The sequence below is a fragment of the Carassius carassius genome, chromosome 16 (genome assembly GCF_963082965.1).
Source record: "Carassius carassius chromosome 16, fCarCar2.1, whole genome shotgun sequence".
Classification (NCBI taxonomy): Eukaryota; Metazoa; Chordata; class Actinopteri; order Cypriniformes; family Cyprinidae; genus Carassius; species Carassius carassius.
The window spans coordinates 25,315,396-25,332,230 of record NC_081770.1 but is presented as its reverse complement, the minus strand read 5'-3'; the positions used below and the strand labels follow the sequence as shown (position 1 = coordinate 25,332,230).

General features: G+C 37.9%; 1 long non-coding RNA gene across 1 annotated transcript; it reads left to right on the top strand.

The window, feature by feature from the left end:
- The first annotated feature begins 15,306 nt into the window (after window positions 1-15,306).
- Window positions 15,307-16,469, top strand: LOC132159171 (uncharacterized). Its single transcript, XR_009437814.1, has 4 exons — window positions 15,307-15,456; window positions 15,720-15,848; window positions 16,030-16,140; window positions 16,310-16,469. It is a non-coding gene; the product is annotated as an uncharacterized LOC132159171 (long non-coding RNA).
- Window positions 16,470-16,835: the final 366 nt, after the last annotated feature.

Here is a 16,835-nt window from a genome sequence, read left to right as displayed (position 1 = left end):
GCACAAAACCAGTCATAAGTAGCACGGGTATATTTGCAGCAGTAACCAACAACACATTGTATGGGTCAAAATTCTATATTTTTCTTTAATGCAAAAATCATTAGGATTTTAAGTAAAGATCATGTTCCATGAAGATACTTTGTAAATTTCCTACTATAATTATATTAAAACTTAATCTTTTATTAGTAATAAAAAATTTTTTTTTGCTCCCTCAGATTCCAGATTTTCAAATAGTTGTATCTCAGCCAAGTATTGTCATATCATAACAAATCTTACATCAATGCTTATTAAAAAGGTTTCAGATGAATCTCAGTTTTCAAAAAAAAAATTCCCTTATTACTGTTTTGTGGTCCAGGATCACAATTGAAGGATAAATTATTCTGTTTTTACCTGTTGTTTTAACTCTCTCTCTCTCTAGACTTGAGCTTAGTAAGAACTTGGGTTATTTTTTATGTGATTAATAATGTATGTCTTAATTTAGCTCTACATGTCTTGTTTTACATTGCCTTGTACCCACATGTGCAATGACAATAAAGTTATATATTATTAGGATTTTTTGCATATCTTTCTATCTTTCTCTTTTCTACCATGGCACACCATGACACCATTGACTCTTGTCAGCCTTGTTTGCCTGCTTAGGTATTATGTTGACATTCAAACTAACAAAGCTATTGACTAGTGCTTGTTTAGGTTTCATGTAAAAACAAAAATGTTACATTACAAAATCTAAAGCTTAATTTTCTATTAATTATACATTTGAGATTAAATCAAAGATATATATAATTTGGCACAACAAAGGCATACTCTCAATGTGATTTGTTTTATTTAGTTGGTCTTGAGAATAAACCACTGTGGTAGCCTACTGTTGCTGATATAACTTTAAAATGTAAAAAAAAATATATCTTGATTTTACACATCATAAAAAAAAATATGTTAACCAATCTTATTTTGAAATGACAGCAAATATAGTAACTGGTGAATTGAATCAGTGACTACATAAGTAAGAGAGCGAAGCTTCCTTTCAACCGCTGCACTGGAAAATATCTGTTCTGGATTCTGATCCTCAAGTGAAACGTTTCTCTGAATGACGTCTCATAGTTCTGTCAATGAGTGATACCACGAGTATATCGTCACTGTAAGAGCAGGGCAAGAATAAAGAGATTCCAGTCTCATCCAGAGAGAGAGAGGGAGAGAGATTTTTTAAATTATTTTTACAATCGATTTATTATAATATTTGTTTACATAACACTTTACACACACTTAAAAAAAATAATAAATAATTAAATCTCTTGCAAAGACAATTTCTTCATTTTCAAATGAAACAAGAGCATAATTACAACACCACTGAGTTTCAAAAGCTTTTATCGTACTCATCAATTTCTGAAAATTAAAATCAATAAAAATTCTTGATTTTACCATATTTTTAAAAACTAATACAACATCTTGTCCTGACTTCTCTTCTATCTTAATTCTCCTAGTGATATAGACAGCATATTTGTGACGATCGCGACCCAAGCAAAACACAGGAGAGGGAGAGATCCAATTGCAGGTATGATTTCAATGGTATAATCCAAAACGATGTCAAACAAGCCAGGGTCAAATCCAGAGAACAATCCAAAATAAAACAAATAGGGAAGGGAACAGGAAGACGAGGAATCTCGGAGGACGAGAAGACTGGGATAACGAAGGGTAAGGACTCCATACATACAACATGAAAAGACTGGTAAATATAGGGAGGCTAATGACAATTAAGTGAAGGCACCTGGTGCAATTAGCAGTAGTGTAATTACTGTGATGACAGGACAAGACTAGTGGAATACTAGTGCCTACGGTGAAGTGCCTAAGGGGAAGTGAGCCCACTAGTGGACACCCAGGGAAACAGAGACTAGACAGCGTGACAATATTTTGCTTGTCCCACAATAAAATTTGTGACTTGACATTTGAACTTTTGTTTTAAACTGTAAAAAAAAAAAACAAATATAGTCTTGTTTTGAAAAACTAGTATTAAAATAATCTAAAAAAAAAAAATCCTTAATAAATCAAAAAGAGGGATTAGTCGCTTACAATACATGAAACAATGAAAAATAGTCTCTCGTTCTGAACAAAAAGGACATTTGTACTGTATCTTACAGTGGGGTTTAAAATAGACACAAATGCATTTACAGCAATGGCTCAAAATCACCAAATTTATTTTTTTAATGGTGGTTTGTAAAGTGCTCGCCAAACAGGTTTAGTTTCAGAATTGATTCTTAATTTTTCTCTCCATATTGTATCTGTCTTAGTACTTAAATTTTGCTGATGAGTAACTTTTACAATGCATTTACACAATATTTTCCCTTCTACTGTACAAAAATCAATATAATCATTACTTCCAAAACTTAACAGGGGGCTAGTAAGACAACACTCATCTACAACAGGGAAAATTTCAAGATCAGGAAAAAGATCTTAACTATCAGGGCTTAAAGTCCCTGCACCAAACTCTTGTAAAAGTGTCTTCTCTTTATCAGTAAAAATCATAGTTAATTTTTCAATAATTTTTTTAACAACCATATTGATCGAACTCCTAATAGGATAGCAACTTTTTCAGCTCTCAGTAAATTATAACCTGATTCATTTATAATGTTTTTTAGCTTAAAAAGCTTTTTATTACATAATAAATCTGTTAAACCAGGAAAATCTTCTGCCCGAAGTATCAAACCTAGCTCCACATACAACTGGTTCTTCCAACAACCAATGAAGAAAATTTGCTGGTTCCATCCAACGATGTTTAAAGAAACCCCACACTTTGAATAGATTTTGATAAAAAGGAGGAATTCCATTAAAAGTAAATCTTTTATGATCCTTTAGAAACAATGTTAAATCCACTTCCATATTGACCACTCTTCTCAAGATACTTAAAGCCAATGGTCTCCGTACCAGTGAATAAGGTCCCATCATAAGTTTCTGTATATATTGGAGACGGTAAGTGGCTCTTCTGCAAGAGAGATTTACCAGACCTTGACCTCCTTCCTCTTTGGGCAAGAACAGAATGCTTTGAGGAGTCCAATGATACTTGTCCCAAAAAAAGTTCACCAGTTCTCTTTGAATATTAACACAAGCAAGTTTATGCCATAATGAAGATGCCACAAGATTATTAATTATAAGAATACGTCCTCTATAAGATAACTTAGGCAGCAAAAATTTCCACTTTTCCAATCAACCTTTTATTTTCTCTATTAAACCTTCCCATTTTTCTTAATAAAGTTTTCATTTCCTAGATAGACACCAAGGTATCTTTTCCAAATCAGTCCTCAAGGTAAAGCAGGAAGATCTCCACTCCAATTTCCCACTAGTATGAGAAGAAACAGTCGAGCTACAGAGAAGGACAGCAGCTTGTGAGTGTTTTGCCTAGTTTTCTCATCAGACTAGTGTGTGATCGTCATTGCTAGGAAAGTTTTTTGGTTTAAATTGTGTGTGTCTTACCCTGGTTAATACGTGCTGAAAGTGGCGCTTGGTTTTGCGTTTGCCTATCGCGGGACTGCCTGGTTTCGATCTGCTAAATAGTGAGGCGTGGCCAAAGCCAGTGAAAGTACTTAATTAGCTGTTTAGAAAGCACTTGTCAGAAGAAACAGTCGAGCTACAGAGAAGGACAGCAGCTTGTGAGTGTTTTCCATTCATTGCAAAGACACTTGAGCGAGCTGTGTTCAACCAGTTTTCTATATTCCTTGTACAGAACAACCTCCTGGACAGCAACCAATCTGGCTTCAAAAGTGGCCACTCAACTGAGACTGCTCTGCTCTCGGTTACTGAAGCCCTGCGACTAGCAAGAGCAGCTTCAAAATCCTCGGTACTCATCTTACTGGACCTTTCTGCTGCTTTTGACACTGTTAATCACCAGATTCTCCTGTCCACCCTCAGAAAGATGGGCATCTCTGGAACAGCACTCCTGTGGGTTAAGTCCTACCTCTCTGACAGATCCTTCAGTGTGTCTTGGAAGGGTGATGTTTCAAAGTCACACCACCTTGCTACTGGGGTTCCTCAAGGCTCAGTACTTGGACCACTTCTCTTCTCAATCTACATGACATCATTAGGATCTGTCATTCAGAAGCATGGCTTTTCTTATCACTGCTACGCTGATGACACCCAACTCTACCTCTCATTCCAACCAGATGACCCGACGGTAGCTGCTCGCATTTCAGCCTGTCTGAGTGACATCTCTAGCTGGATGAATGACCATCACCTTCAGCTTAACCTTACGAAGACAGAACTCCTGGTGATTCCAGCTAACCCATTGCTTCATCACAACTTCTCTATACAGCTGGGCTCATCAACCATTACTCCTTCGAGGACAGCTAGAAACCTAGGAGTTGTGATGGATCATCAGTTTAGCTTCACAGACCACATTGCTACAACTACCCGGTCCTGCAGCTTTGCCTTATACAACATTAGGAAGATTAGACCCTTCCTGTCAGAGCAAGCAACCCAACTTCTTGTCCAAGCTCTTGTTCTCTCCAGACTGGACTATTGTAATGCTCTCCTGGCGGGCCTTCCTGCATGTACTGTCAAGCCTCTGCAATTGATCCAGAATGCAGCAGCGAGGGTTGTCTTCAATCAGGTTACACTGGCTACCAGTAGCTGCTCGCATCAAATTCAAGGTACTGATGCTAGCCTACAAGACGACCACTGGCACGGCACCAACTTACCTAACCTCATTGGTTAAATCTTATGTGCCCTCCAGAAGTTTGCGCTCTGCAAGTGATCGACGCCTTGTGGTACCATCCCAAAGAAGTTCAAAATCACTCTCACAGACCTTTTCCTGGACTGTCCCCAGCTGGTGGAATGACCTCCCAATCTCAATTCGTACAGCTGAGTCTTTACTCATTTTCAAGAAACAGCTAAAGACTCATCTTTTTCGCCTGCACTTAACCAACTAACACTAGCACTTTTCCTTTTCTTGTCTTTAATTAAAAAAAAAAAAAAAAAAAAAAAAAAACAACCTACCTATGCGTTCTATACTAGACTAACTGAGACTTGTCATGGCACTTGTATACTGTTGTTGTTCTCTTGTTGACTTGACTGCTTCTATTGTTCTCATTTGTAAGTCGCTTTGGATAAAAGCGTCTGCTAAATGATTAAATGTAAATGTAAATGTAGTATAGCTTCACTTTTCCTCCAATTTACTTTGGCAGAGGAAACTAGTTTAAAATAATTCACAATTCTTTCTAGCTTAATAACATCTTCCTTCTCATTTACAAAAACAATAACATCATCAGCATATGCGGAGAGATGTAAAGAATTTTTACAATCAGGAAACATCAAAACTTTTAAATGAGCTCGTAACTTTTGAAGTAAGGGTTCGATTGCCAGGGAGTACAACATACCAGACACAGGACATCCCTGCCTGACCCCCCTTTCAACTTTAAAAGGAGCACACAAACCACCATTAATTGCAAGAACACTCTCAATGTTACAGTACACAGCCTTTATCATTGATATAAAAGTATGGTTAAACCCAAAAGCCTCTAAGTACTCCATAGAAACAAATGTTGATCAAGAGAAATCATTCCAGAGTTAATTCCCAGGAGTTTAGAAGCATGAAAAACATCTCTTATTAAAGCAATATTATCAAAAATAGACCTGTTGGGAATACAGTAAGTCTGATCACAGTGTATCAATTTGCTTAAAATTTTACTAAGTCTCATAGCTAAAGTTTTGGACAAAATGTTGTACTCTGAACATAATAGTGAAACAGGGCGCCAATTGCCGATACACTGAAGATCCCCTTTTTTTGGGTAACAGTGTAATGACTGCTCTTCTGCAGCTTAGAGGCAATAGTCCTCTTTTCAGACTGTCATTAAAAACTGTCAGCAGATCTTCTCCTATAATGGGCCATAGAGTATTATAGAACTCAACAGGCAGCCCATCAATTCCTGGAGATTTACCATTGTCCATGCTCATCATGGCAGTATAAAGCTCTTTCAGTGACAACGTCTGTTGTAGATCATTGTTGGACTCTTCATCCACCCTTGGCAGTACTTCAAGAAAATGATCAGCCTGTGCACCCCATTCCCTCAGTTCAGATTTATAAAGGTAATTTATGTGAGCATGTGGTTCTATATGATTTCTATCTAGCTTATAATTAGTGGTACAATTAAAATCTCCACCTATAAATAATATATCCTCTGGATTTAAATCTTTCAAGACAGCATCCACCTTATCAAAAAAAACAAAACTCTTTCGAACCCCTTTGTAGGAGCATATAAATTCAGAAGCTGTCACGGTTCAGGGTGTTTCATCGGCTTCCCTGTTGTCTGTGTCCTGTCATTTTCTGCAGCTCGTGACCTGGGCAATAAGCGCTGATACATCGGCACTGGTGTGTGCAGATCACGAGCTGATTGACCTCACCTGTCGCTTGTTCCCATTCTCCCATATATTCCCTGCTGTGTCTGTCCCTTGTTGTCAGTAGATTTCGTGTTGTCATTGTGATTGTGCTTGTGCTGTGTGTCCGTTTCCTTACCTTGTGGCTGCTGTGCACAGGTCGCATAGACGAAGTGTTCTTGCGGTTGGCCGTTTGCCCGAGATCCTCAGTCTCATTTCCACGTTCCGTTGGGCATTGCACCAGAGGTGGTCAACACAGCCAGTGTCCGCAGGTGTCTGTACGGACGGCTCTGGAGTTGTTTTTTACGTTGGATTATTTTTGGATTTTTTGGACTGAGACAGTGGCATTCCGTCATGCCGTGCCTCGTCTCAATCCACCTGCTCCTTACTCCGGTGAGCCCAACTCATGCCGTTTATTTTTATCATTATGTTCGCTGACTTTTTCGCTCCAGCCCTCTTGTTTCCCCATGGAGCGATCTAGAGTGGCATTCACCATCACGCTTTTAATCGGACGAGCGAGAGAATGGGGAACAGCCATGTGGGACAATGAACATAAGTGTTGCAGCTCGTTTAAGAAGTTTTCGGAGGAGCTCCGCAAGGTGTTCGATCGCTTCGCACTTGTGACGGAGGCAGCACGGGCGTTACCTTTGCTGCAACAGGGAGGTCAGTCTGTGTCGGACTACTCCATAGAGTTCCGCACTCTTGCCGCATAATGCGGATGGAATGCCAAAGCGCAGTGGGATCATTTTCACGGGCTGGCAGACTACATCAAGGACAAGATTTATTCTCTCAAACTGCCGCCCAGCCTCAATGGTTTAATTGACCTCGCCATACGCGTGGACAACCGGATTGCTCTCCAGTCCCGGCATCGGAGGGGTGTGGATCATTACAATTTAATTAAACTCTTCACCAGGTGTCAGCTTTGATCGATTCTGGAGCAGAGGGTGATTTTATGGACATTGAGCTGGCTGCCCAATTAGGTGTTCCATCAGTTCCACTGGCCGAGCCCATTTCAGCCAGGACTCTGTGCAGTACCCATCTCACCAGAATTACCCACTCCTCCAGGTTTATTACTCTCACCCTCTCGGGTAATCATTCTGGGGAGATTCGTTTTCTCCTCATTCATTCTCCCTCTGCTCCAATAGTGTTAGGACACACATGGTTAGTCAAACATAACCCGCACATTCACTGGACTCTTAATTCTGTTCTGGCATGGAGCTCCTTTTGTTTATCTCAATGTTTGGGTCCTGCGTTTTCCCCTGTTATGTCTTGTTCTGTGTTACAGCAGGAGCCGGTGAGCCTGGCGAATGTACCAGAGGCTTACCATGACTTGAGAGCGATTTTCAGTGAGTCCTGAGCTTCATCTCTTCCTCCGCACTGCCCATACGACTGTGCGATAGATCTGTTGCCTGGCACTTCTCCACTTAGGGGGTGCCTTTACTCTCTTTCCAGGCCTGAGAGGGAGGCCATAGAGAAGTACATCAATGATTCTCAGGCAGCTGGCATCATCCGGCCCTCTTCCTCTCCGGCTGGGGCGGGATTCCCTCTTCGTTGGGAAGAAGGATGGATCGCTCCATCCCTGTATAGATTATTGGGGTTTGAATGACATCAAGGTTAAGAATCGTTATCCTTTGCCATTGATGTCATCGGGGGCCGACCATCTTTACGAAGTTGGACTTTTGCAATGCTTATCACCTTGTTTGGATTAGGGAGGGGGATTAATGGAAGACCGCCTTTAACAACCCCACTGGGCACTTTGAGTATTTGGTCATGCCCTTTGGACTTTCTAACTCCCCGGCGGTCTTCCAGGCACTCGTCAATGACGTGCTTCGAGAAATGGTCGACCAGTTTGTATTTGTTTATCTCAATTTCTGGGGTTTACCAATTTTTACAGGCGGTTCATTTGGAATTTTAGCCAGGTCGCCTCCCCTCTGACGGATCTCACCTCCACTCAAAGACGTTTCTGTTGGTCGCCACAGGCTCAGGGTGAATTCTCTAATTTAAAGAATCGCTTTATTTCGGCTACCATTCTTGTTACTCCCGATCCATTTTGTCAGTTCGCTGGAGGTGGATGCATCAGAGGTGGGAGCAGGGGCAATTTTGTCTCAGAGGTCACCTTCGGATGACAGAGTACATCCATGTGCATTTTTTTCTCATCGTTTTACCCCCTCGGAACGGAATTACGACATCGGGAATATGGAGTTACTGGCTGTTAAGTTGGCACTGGAGGAGTGGTGTCACTGGTTAGAGGGCATGGAGGTCCCTTTTTTAGTTTGGACTGATCATTAGAACTTAGAATATATCCGCACCGCTTAACGACTGAATTCTCGACACTATTCTTCGGTCGGTTCAATTTTAACATCTCCCACCGTCCGGGGTCCAAGAATGGTAAGCCTGACGCACTTTCGCGGATCTTTGAGGCTGAACCAAGATCCATCCTTCCGGTGACCATTCTGCCCCCCAATCGGGTAGTAGCGATGGTCACCTGGGGGGTGGAGTCCAGAGTCCGCTCAGCTCTGGGCAACGTCACAGTTCCCCGCAGGTTGCCCTGAGAGCCTGTTATTCATGCCAGAATCGGTCTGAACTAATGTCCTACAGTGGGGTCACTCATACCTGTAGTTTAATCAAGCAGCGCTTCTGGTGGCCTTCCATGGCGCGGGACACTCGTCAGTTCGTGTAGGCAAGTCCTGTTTGTGCTGCGGGTAAGGGCTCCAATCGACCCCCAGCAGGGTTACTCCAACCGCTGTCTGTCCCTTCGAGACCCTGGTCACACAGGCCTACCTCCGTCTAGTGGCAACATGGCTGTCCTTACTAAGGTAAGCAGAGGACAAAATGCTATTGTCCTCTGCTGCCCTCCAGAGGCTGTGAAGGTAAAATATTTACTTATTATGGGATTAGAATCCCGCCAAATGTATTGCAATCATAGATGGAAAAATAAGCATAAATAAAATTATTTAAAAACTTGTGTAAAATAATAACGCACAAAACAGAAAAACAAATGCAATTTTTTTTAAAAATAACAAACAGCGCAGTCATGGATCGAAAAATAATAAGCGTAAATCAAACATGTAAACGCATTTAAAATTCTATTGCAGAAAACTGAAACATGAATTCAAAATTTTCCAAAGTACCGCGAGCAATCCAAATGCATTGGATCCGTGTGCTCTCTTATCGCTCGCGCGGTACTTTAATGTCATACAGTGATCATTCTGTGCAGCTGCTTCAAGTCGAACGCGCCTAATGCTGCTCCACGTGAAAGTACGCAGGTGATGGAGATTTACCGCTGATTACACAACCGGCTTGACTGACAAGATAAATGAAATATTGCGTGTGATTTATCATGCAGCCCAACTGCCTAAAATATAAAGTATTGGTAACTAAACCAAACTAACAAGACACGTGTTAACAGGCTAGATATCGGCCTACTTGGACTACATAACGCTTGCAGAAAATCATAATACACAAAGGGAATGTTTCTGTCACCCACTAACAAAATATTTATGGCTAATTACCTGAGATCGTCGGGATTTTCCTGCTGACGCATCCATCTTCACACACATGCCACAGCAGCCACGAGTCGCATTGGAGTGACGCCAATTCCCCCTTGAGCTGATTGGATAGGGAGTCAATCTAGAACTTGTGGGCCAATGGTGACGCTGAAGCCTGCCCTGATTTACATGAGACTCAAACTGCAACTTTTAGAAACGCAAGCGCAGAACGTGGAAACAAGAGCAGGAAAAGACCACAAGCACACACAAAAAAATAACATGAGCAGGAAACCTGATTTTGTTTGCGATTTGGAAAATTTTTAATTCATGTTTCAGTTTTCTGCAATCCATGACTGCGCTGTTATTTAAAAAAAAAATTGCATTTGTTTTTCGGTTTTGTGCGTTATTATTTTACACGTGTTTTTAAATATTTTATTTATGCTTATTATTTTTCGATCTGTGACTGCAATACATTAGGCGGGATTCTAATCCCATAATTTATTTTCTCGTTCCAATCAGTTAGATATCTAGTCACTTGGACACTGTACCTTAAGTACATACACAATGGTGAATATAATTCAGAAACGGTTGTATTGGGTTCAGTTAGTTCATTATGTGAAAGATTAGTTTATTTTAAAACCGTATCTCCCATCCACATAGCATTTTGTTCTGTCCCAATTACAATCTGCACAAGCAGTTTTCCCTCTGCTATAAAGAATGATGTTCCTGTGGTGGCCCAGATCTGAATTACAGACAAAAGCCACACATTGGCCACAATTGCCTCAGACAATTAATAATCCCACAAATGTATGTTTGACAGTTATATCTTAAGCTGATCTCTGTAGAAATATAAATAACTAAGAACATCTGTAAAATAAACACATTAAATATTTACATGGTTGTTATATGTTATGTTATAAAATGGTCTATAGAAATAATTAAAGGCGATCAAGAAAGAGTAGAGTAATCTGCTTTTTTTCAGGCATTTTTTTTTTTTTTCAATTTATTAAAATAATGAGATCATAACAATCATTTGTTGGTGCAATTTGTTTGACTTTATTAGGTAAGTGGGGCCAGGGGGTAATGGGGACTAGTTGCTAGTATTGATTATTGAGGCGGGTTAACCTAATATTTAATATGTTTAAAGATCAGGCGCGTGCACACATACATCAAAGGGGGCTTGAACACCTGCCCTTTTTCTTCTTCAAGAGAAAGTGCCCTTTTTTTCTTGGGGAGGCTTTTTTTATTTATTTATTTTTTATAAATGAATATATGTATATACGTCTGCATTTTTCTGCACACAGCTTTCTTTGTCAAACAAATAAAAAATCTAAATATCAGGTCGGGTTTATAAGTTCCAATGCCTTTCTCTGCAGCACAGCAGTGTAGTACACATTGATAGGCACATCACAGACAGACAGAGAGCCGCAGAAGTGAAGCCCTTCCTCTCTTTCCAGTTGTGTTTGTCTTGCTGTGGAAGTGAGTGCTGATGAACAAAAGACTAAGCTACCTGTGCCTCAAACTTACAGCTAATTATCCAAAAGGCAAATATAGTTCACTTGTCTTGCTAACATCCATGACTCTATGAGCTAAGTGCAGTTTGACGTTTTCTTTACAAATCTGTAGCGAATGCCACTAAACGAATGTGACAGTGCTGTAGCTCTATCTTATTAGTTAATGCCTAGTGAACAACAACACTTACCACATTTTTACCATAGTATCAGTTTTACTGTGTATTTGTAGGTAAAGCACAATAACCACAACACTTACCATGCTTTTACCACAGTAACAGTGTTTTTACTGCACACAATTTGTATGGCACAGTAACCATAACACTTACCTACTTTTACTATAATTACTGTGTTTACAGTAACACAAGACTTACCATGATTTTACCACAAAATCATAGTAGTTTTCATGTGATTTGTGGTCTTTGTAGTTAAAGCACAGTAACACATCACATGGTTTTAGTACAGTAACTAAAATTTATAATTTATAATAAAATTAATAATTTTAATTTTGTATTTGTAGTAAAATACAGTAAACACATCACTTATATAAAATGGTCTATATAAATGTGTGTGTATATATATATATACATATATATATATTTGACTAATTAACCAAGTTGGTCTTGGCTATTAGGTGTTACACAAAAGTGTGTACATGGTGGTCAGAGCAAACTTGACTTTGATGTGAGATACTTCATTATTTTAATCTGTTTTATTCACTGCAACAAACATGAAGATCCTTCAGCTTCAGCTCTGTGAGTTTATGATATGTGGATTTACATGTGCTTTGTCATGAATTGTTTTGTTTTATAGGTTCACAGTTTTAATGCTGCAGTTTGAATCATGTTTATGTTTTGTTTTGTTTTTAATAGATGTATTAATCTGTTGTCAGTGTGCAGTGTCAGATCTATTAACTGATCTGAGATCAAATGTGATCATAAACTGTGATCTTGATGAAAATCTGAAAACAGCAGATCCTCCAACGTTCATTCAATTCAAGTTTATTTGTATAGAACTTTTTTACGATACAAATCATTGCAAAGCAACTTTACAGAAGAAAAATAAGTTACAGAAAATTAAGTTTCTACAATATTTAGTAGTAGCTTATCAGCATATGACAGAAATTTTCATAGACATAGTCATAGTCAAGACATAGTCAACCAGACAATGAACACTATTGTCAGCAATTATTATATGATGCAATCACACTTGTAGCAATATTTGTTAGTTCTGTTTGTTGATTCAGGGTTAGCATCATCTGAAAAATTTAATGAAGTAAACAAAATGTTTAAAATGGTAAACAAAATGAAAAACAAACACTTGTGGTATAAAAATGTCCATGCAGCACGCACTCGTTTGTCCATTAGCAAAGAAAAAGTTGCTTTTTCAGTGTTCCAAAATCTCATTGAGCGAAGTACATGAAAGTCTTGGCTTTGACACCCCACAATATTTAACCAACATAATGCCGTAGTTACATATTCATGTATTTGTGATTTGTTGTTTTAATATTTGATCTGTTTGTCCTCTGGCATTGTCCCAGATCTGTGCGGCGGGCGAGGTGTTTGGTGGCGGCTCTGTGTGCCTTATTGTCGTGTCCTACCCCCCTTAATTTTCCTATTGTTCTGTCTATCTTTTGTTAATAAATTCCCTATTGTATGAGCTGTGTTGTCTATGTTCTCTCGTGTGTTATGGCTGTGGTCGTAACAGCCGTCAATGCATTATGTTGCAGTGACAGTGTCACAAACCATTGAAGTACAGGAAACAAGATGAATGTTTACAGGACTTTATTTAAGGAAACCAGAAGTCGGGCAAGTTTTAAACATAAGAAATAGTCAAGACCATATGTTCGGTGTCTGTGAGTGTGGGTTTATAAGCATCTCTTAATTGGGCAGAGGCAGGTGCAAGGAATCAATACTTGGGTGAGCTTGAACGGGAAGGTGGAGTTTTAGTGTCTGATGCAGGTGGGATGGCTGGATCTGTTACAGCGAGACTAGAAATAATTATTAAGTATTGCGTTGAGAACACTCTAAAACTCACAATCAGAGAGGACCCACACAGCAATGAGAGAGAGAGAGAGAGAGAGAGAGAGAGAGAGAGAGAGAGAGAGAGGGCCGAGCACCGGAAACCCCTCACGTTGGTTAATAAAATCCACCCTTTGGGGAACTCACCTTGATCCTCGTGTCATGTGCTTCTTCACCCTGTCACGCAAGTTACAGTTTTAATCTTTAGAAAAATATACAGTAATCAGTAAAGAATACAACATTTATAAAAAAATTGTAAACAACATAAAGAACAAACACTTAAGTTATAGAATCCAGAATATAGTCCAGGAAGCAACATACTGACAAACTTCCTTTTTCAGTGTTTTAAAACCTCATTCTGTAAAAGAATGCATATGACAAACATTGTGAAATTTGTCCGCTCTTGAGTTTGGTGGATTTTTGTTAAATCTGAGCCAAAATCATCACAATTAAAAGAACCAAAGACTTAACCTACTTCTGTGTGTACTGAATTTATTTAATACACAAGTTTCACAATTTGAGTTGACTTACTGAAATAAATGAACTTTTCCACGACATTATAATTTATTGAGATACACCAGTAATATTATATGGATAATAATACGGACACATTATAATCTCATTTTTACCACCCACCATGCTTTTAGCAAGACATTCAGCTGTCTGAAAATGTTAAATTTGAGTTCAGTAAACACCTTTTTCTGGCATGCATCTTATACAGTAGTGGCCATGAAAAAAAAGATGTTCAGCATAGGAAAACTGCTATTTCGCCTTTTATTCAAACGTATTGAAACTCTGTTGATGTACCTGTAAATTTTCAAACCATATCTATCAATGAACACATGCAGAAGACTTTTGGGCAGGGGTTTATTGTCTTTGCAATAATCAGCCTGTAGGTGGCGCTCTGATGTTGATGCACACACGACATTGGCATGTGTGCATGTAACGCAATCTTAGTATTGCTTTAATACAGTATTTATTGACCCCCAAATGTTATGTTGGAACACTAAAAGTGGTTGATAAATTCCAGGGAGGAAAAGAAGTCATGTCTATTCTCAAACACATACAACAAACACATAAAAAGGCTAAATTATTAATATTTTCTTTAATTAAAATACTGGTTCCAGACCAGAAGCAGACTTATAAACACATGGCTGAAGCGGACTGATCTGAAGTGAGGTGTGATAATAAACAGACCAGTCTCGAATCTGTCCCAGTGTCCCTCACTAGAGCGCGCTGCAGTTCCATTTCTCACCACAGATTTAACAGTAGGACAATAGTGGGGCGCTTCAGGATCATCATTTGTTGAAGCATTGTGTTCAATTTTAATGTATCCAGTCTACTTTACGACATAAAGTAATCTAGAATATCAAAAAAGTATTTATTCATATATGTATATTTGTTGCAGAATGCTGTTTGACCGAGTGATGTTGGTGATGGGCATTAAATGTTGAAAAAATAATGTGGTCAGAGTGAGTTTGTCTTTGACTTCCTCTGTTTGATGTTGAAGGTTTTTTTCTGTCTTTGCTTCAGAGCTGCAGTTATTCAATAACTGCGGTGTAGAAGGAAGATTTAATTCTGGAGTGTTTTAATGATGAGAACAACATGAAGATCATTCTTCTTCAGTTCTGTGAGTTCATTACAATATATTAATACATTTACATAATTTCAGAAACAGTCATAAATTGTTTCATGCTTCACAATTAATTGTTATATATATATATATATAATGTATGTATTTTTTTTTTTTTTTTTTAGATGTATTAATCTGTTGTCAGTGTGCAGTGTCAGATCTATTAACTGATCTGGGATCAAATGTGATCATAAACTGTGATCTTAATGAAACTGAGGTTTATTGGATTTTACTGAAAGCAGCAGATCCTCCAACAGTCATTCTACGAACATTCTCAACCTTTTCACCTTTTTACCCTAATAAATCATTCAGAAAGAAATATTCAGTGCAGTTTAAACATGGTCTGGTTATTAATAATGTGACTGCTGATGAATTAGGAGTTTATTACTGTATGAACACAGAAACACCTCCAAAACTCAGCAACAGCACCAGAATATACTTCACCGGTGAGTTCATTTGTTCATTAAATCAGCAATACATATTGATTATCACTATGTTTATTTGTTCATTATGTGATATTTACTACTTCAGATTATTAAACACCTTGGAAAATTAGAATAATCCTCTCAGTGGTTGCTCCACACAGAGATGTTATATATATATATATAATTAAATTTAATATATTAATATATATATATATATATATATATATATATATATATATATATATATATTAATATATTAATTTCATATCACACTTTCTTTACAGACTCAACTCAACTAACTGAGTGTCACAATCATACAGCGGTCGACTGCATTGATCAGAATCAAACACAATATCAGATTATCATAATCATATCTGCTCTGATGAATGGACTTCTGATCATTTTGCTGATCTGTGAGTTATTATTATTATTGTTCTGAAATTATCAAATGATATACGCATTAGTGTAAAAACATCAATATAATGCAGTTCTCTGTAGGAGAAGTTTTTAATTTGGCCTTTTGAGTGTGTCTTCATATATATACAATTTTAAAAAATAAGGTAACCATTATTAAATACATTTCTGTTTCAATAGTTTCTGCTGCTGGAAAAACAGCTTGGTTGGAAAAACACATTCATAATGATGATCTGCAGACAAAAGTTACATATCAGCTTCAAGATCCAAACCAATTGTAGGCACAATGAGGTAAATGTAAAGAAATATATTAATGTATTTATAGCTACATGTCATTACAGTAAGTTTTAATTATTGAGGATACAAACTATCCAAACAAAATATTGCAGCTTTATTGTCTGGATTAATTTAAATCAACTGAAGCTGAATGATAATATTGTTTTCATTGTTTCTCTTTCAGTTCATTAATGTGGAACATAATCTGCAAGCAAACAACAGCTGTGTGATTACATAACATGTTATTAAAGTGTTGTGTTTAAGTCAAGAACATATTTTTACATTTTATTTTTATGGTGTACATTATTGAGTATTTGGGATAATAATTATCACACTTCTTACTCCAGTAAGTCGATGGGCACATATTTTTTAAGTTATGGCTACAAAAATAATTGGTAAATTGTTGTGTTTGTAATAGAGATATAAATACAGTGACATGTTCATTTCTATTTATTCAATTTTGTTATATTGTTAGAATTTCTTTAGGTTGTGTCCTTGTATTTTCAACAGTGTGAAGAACAGAGTGAGGTCAGGTCCTCTCTTATGCTGCTGTTGCACTCATTAATAGTTGTTTTTGGGTAAATATATATCTGTTAGTTTTGTATTCAGCAAATATCTACACAGTGTAACTAGGCTACACAGTGTGGTTAAACTCAACTGAAGCTCTAACCAAAACCATAAATATGTTTGTTTGGTCAACGCCAAACAGG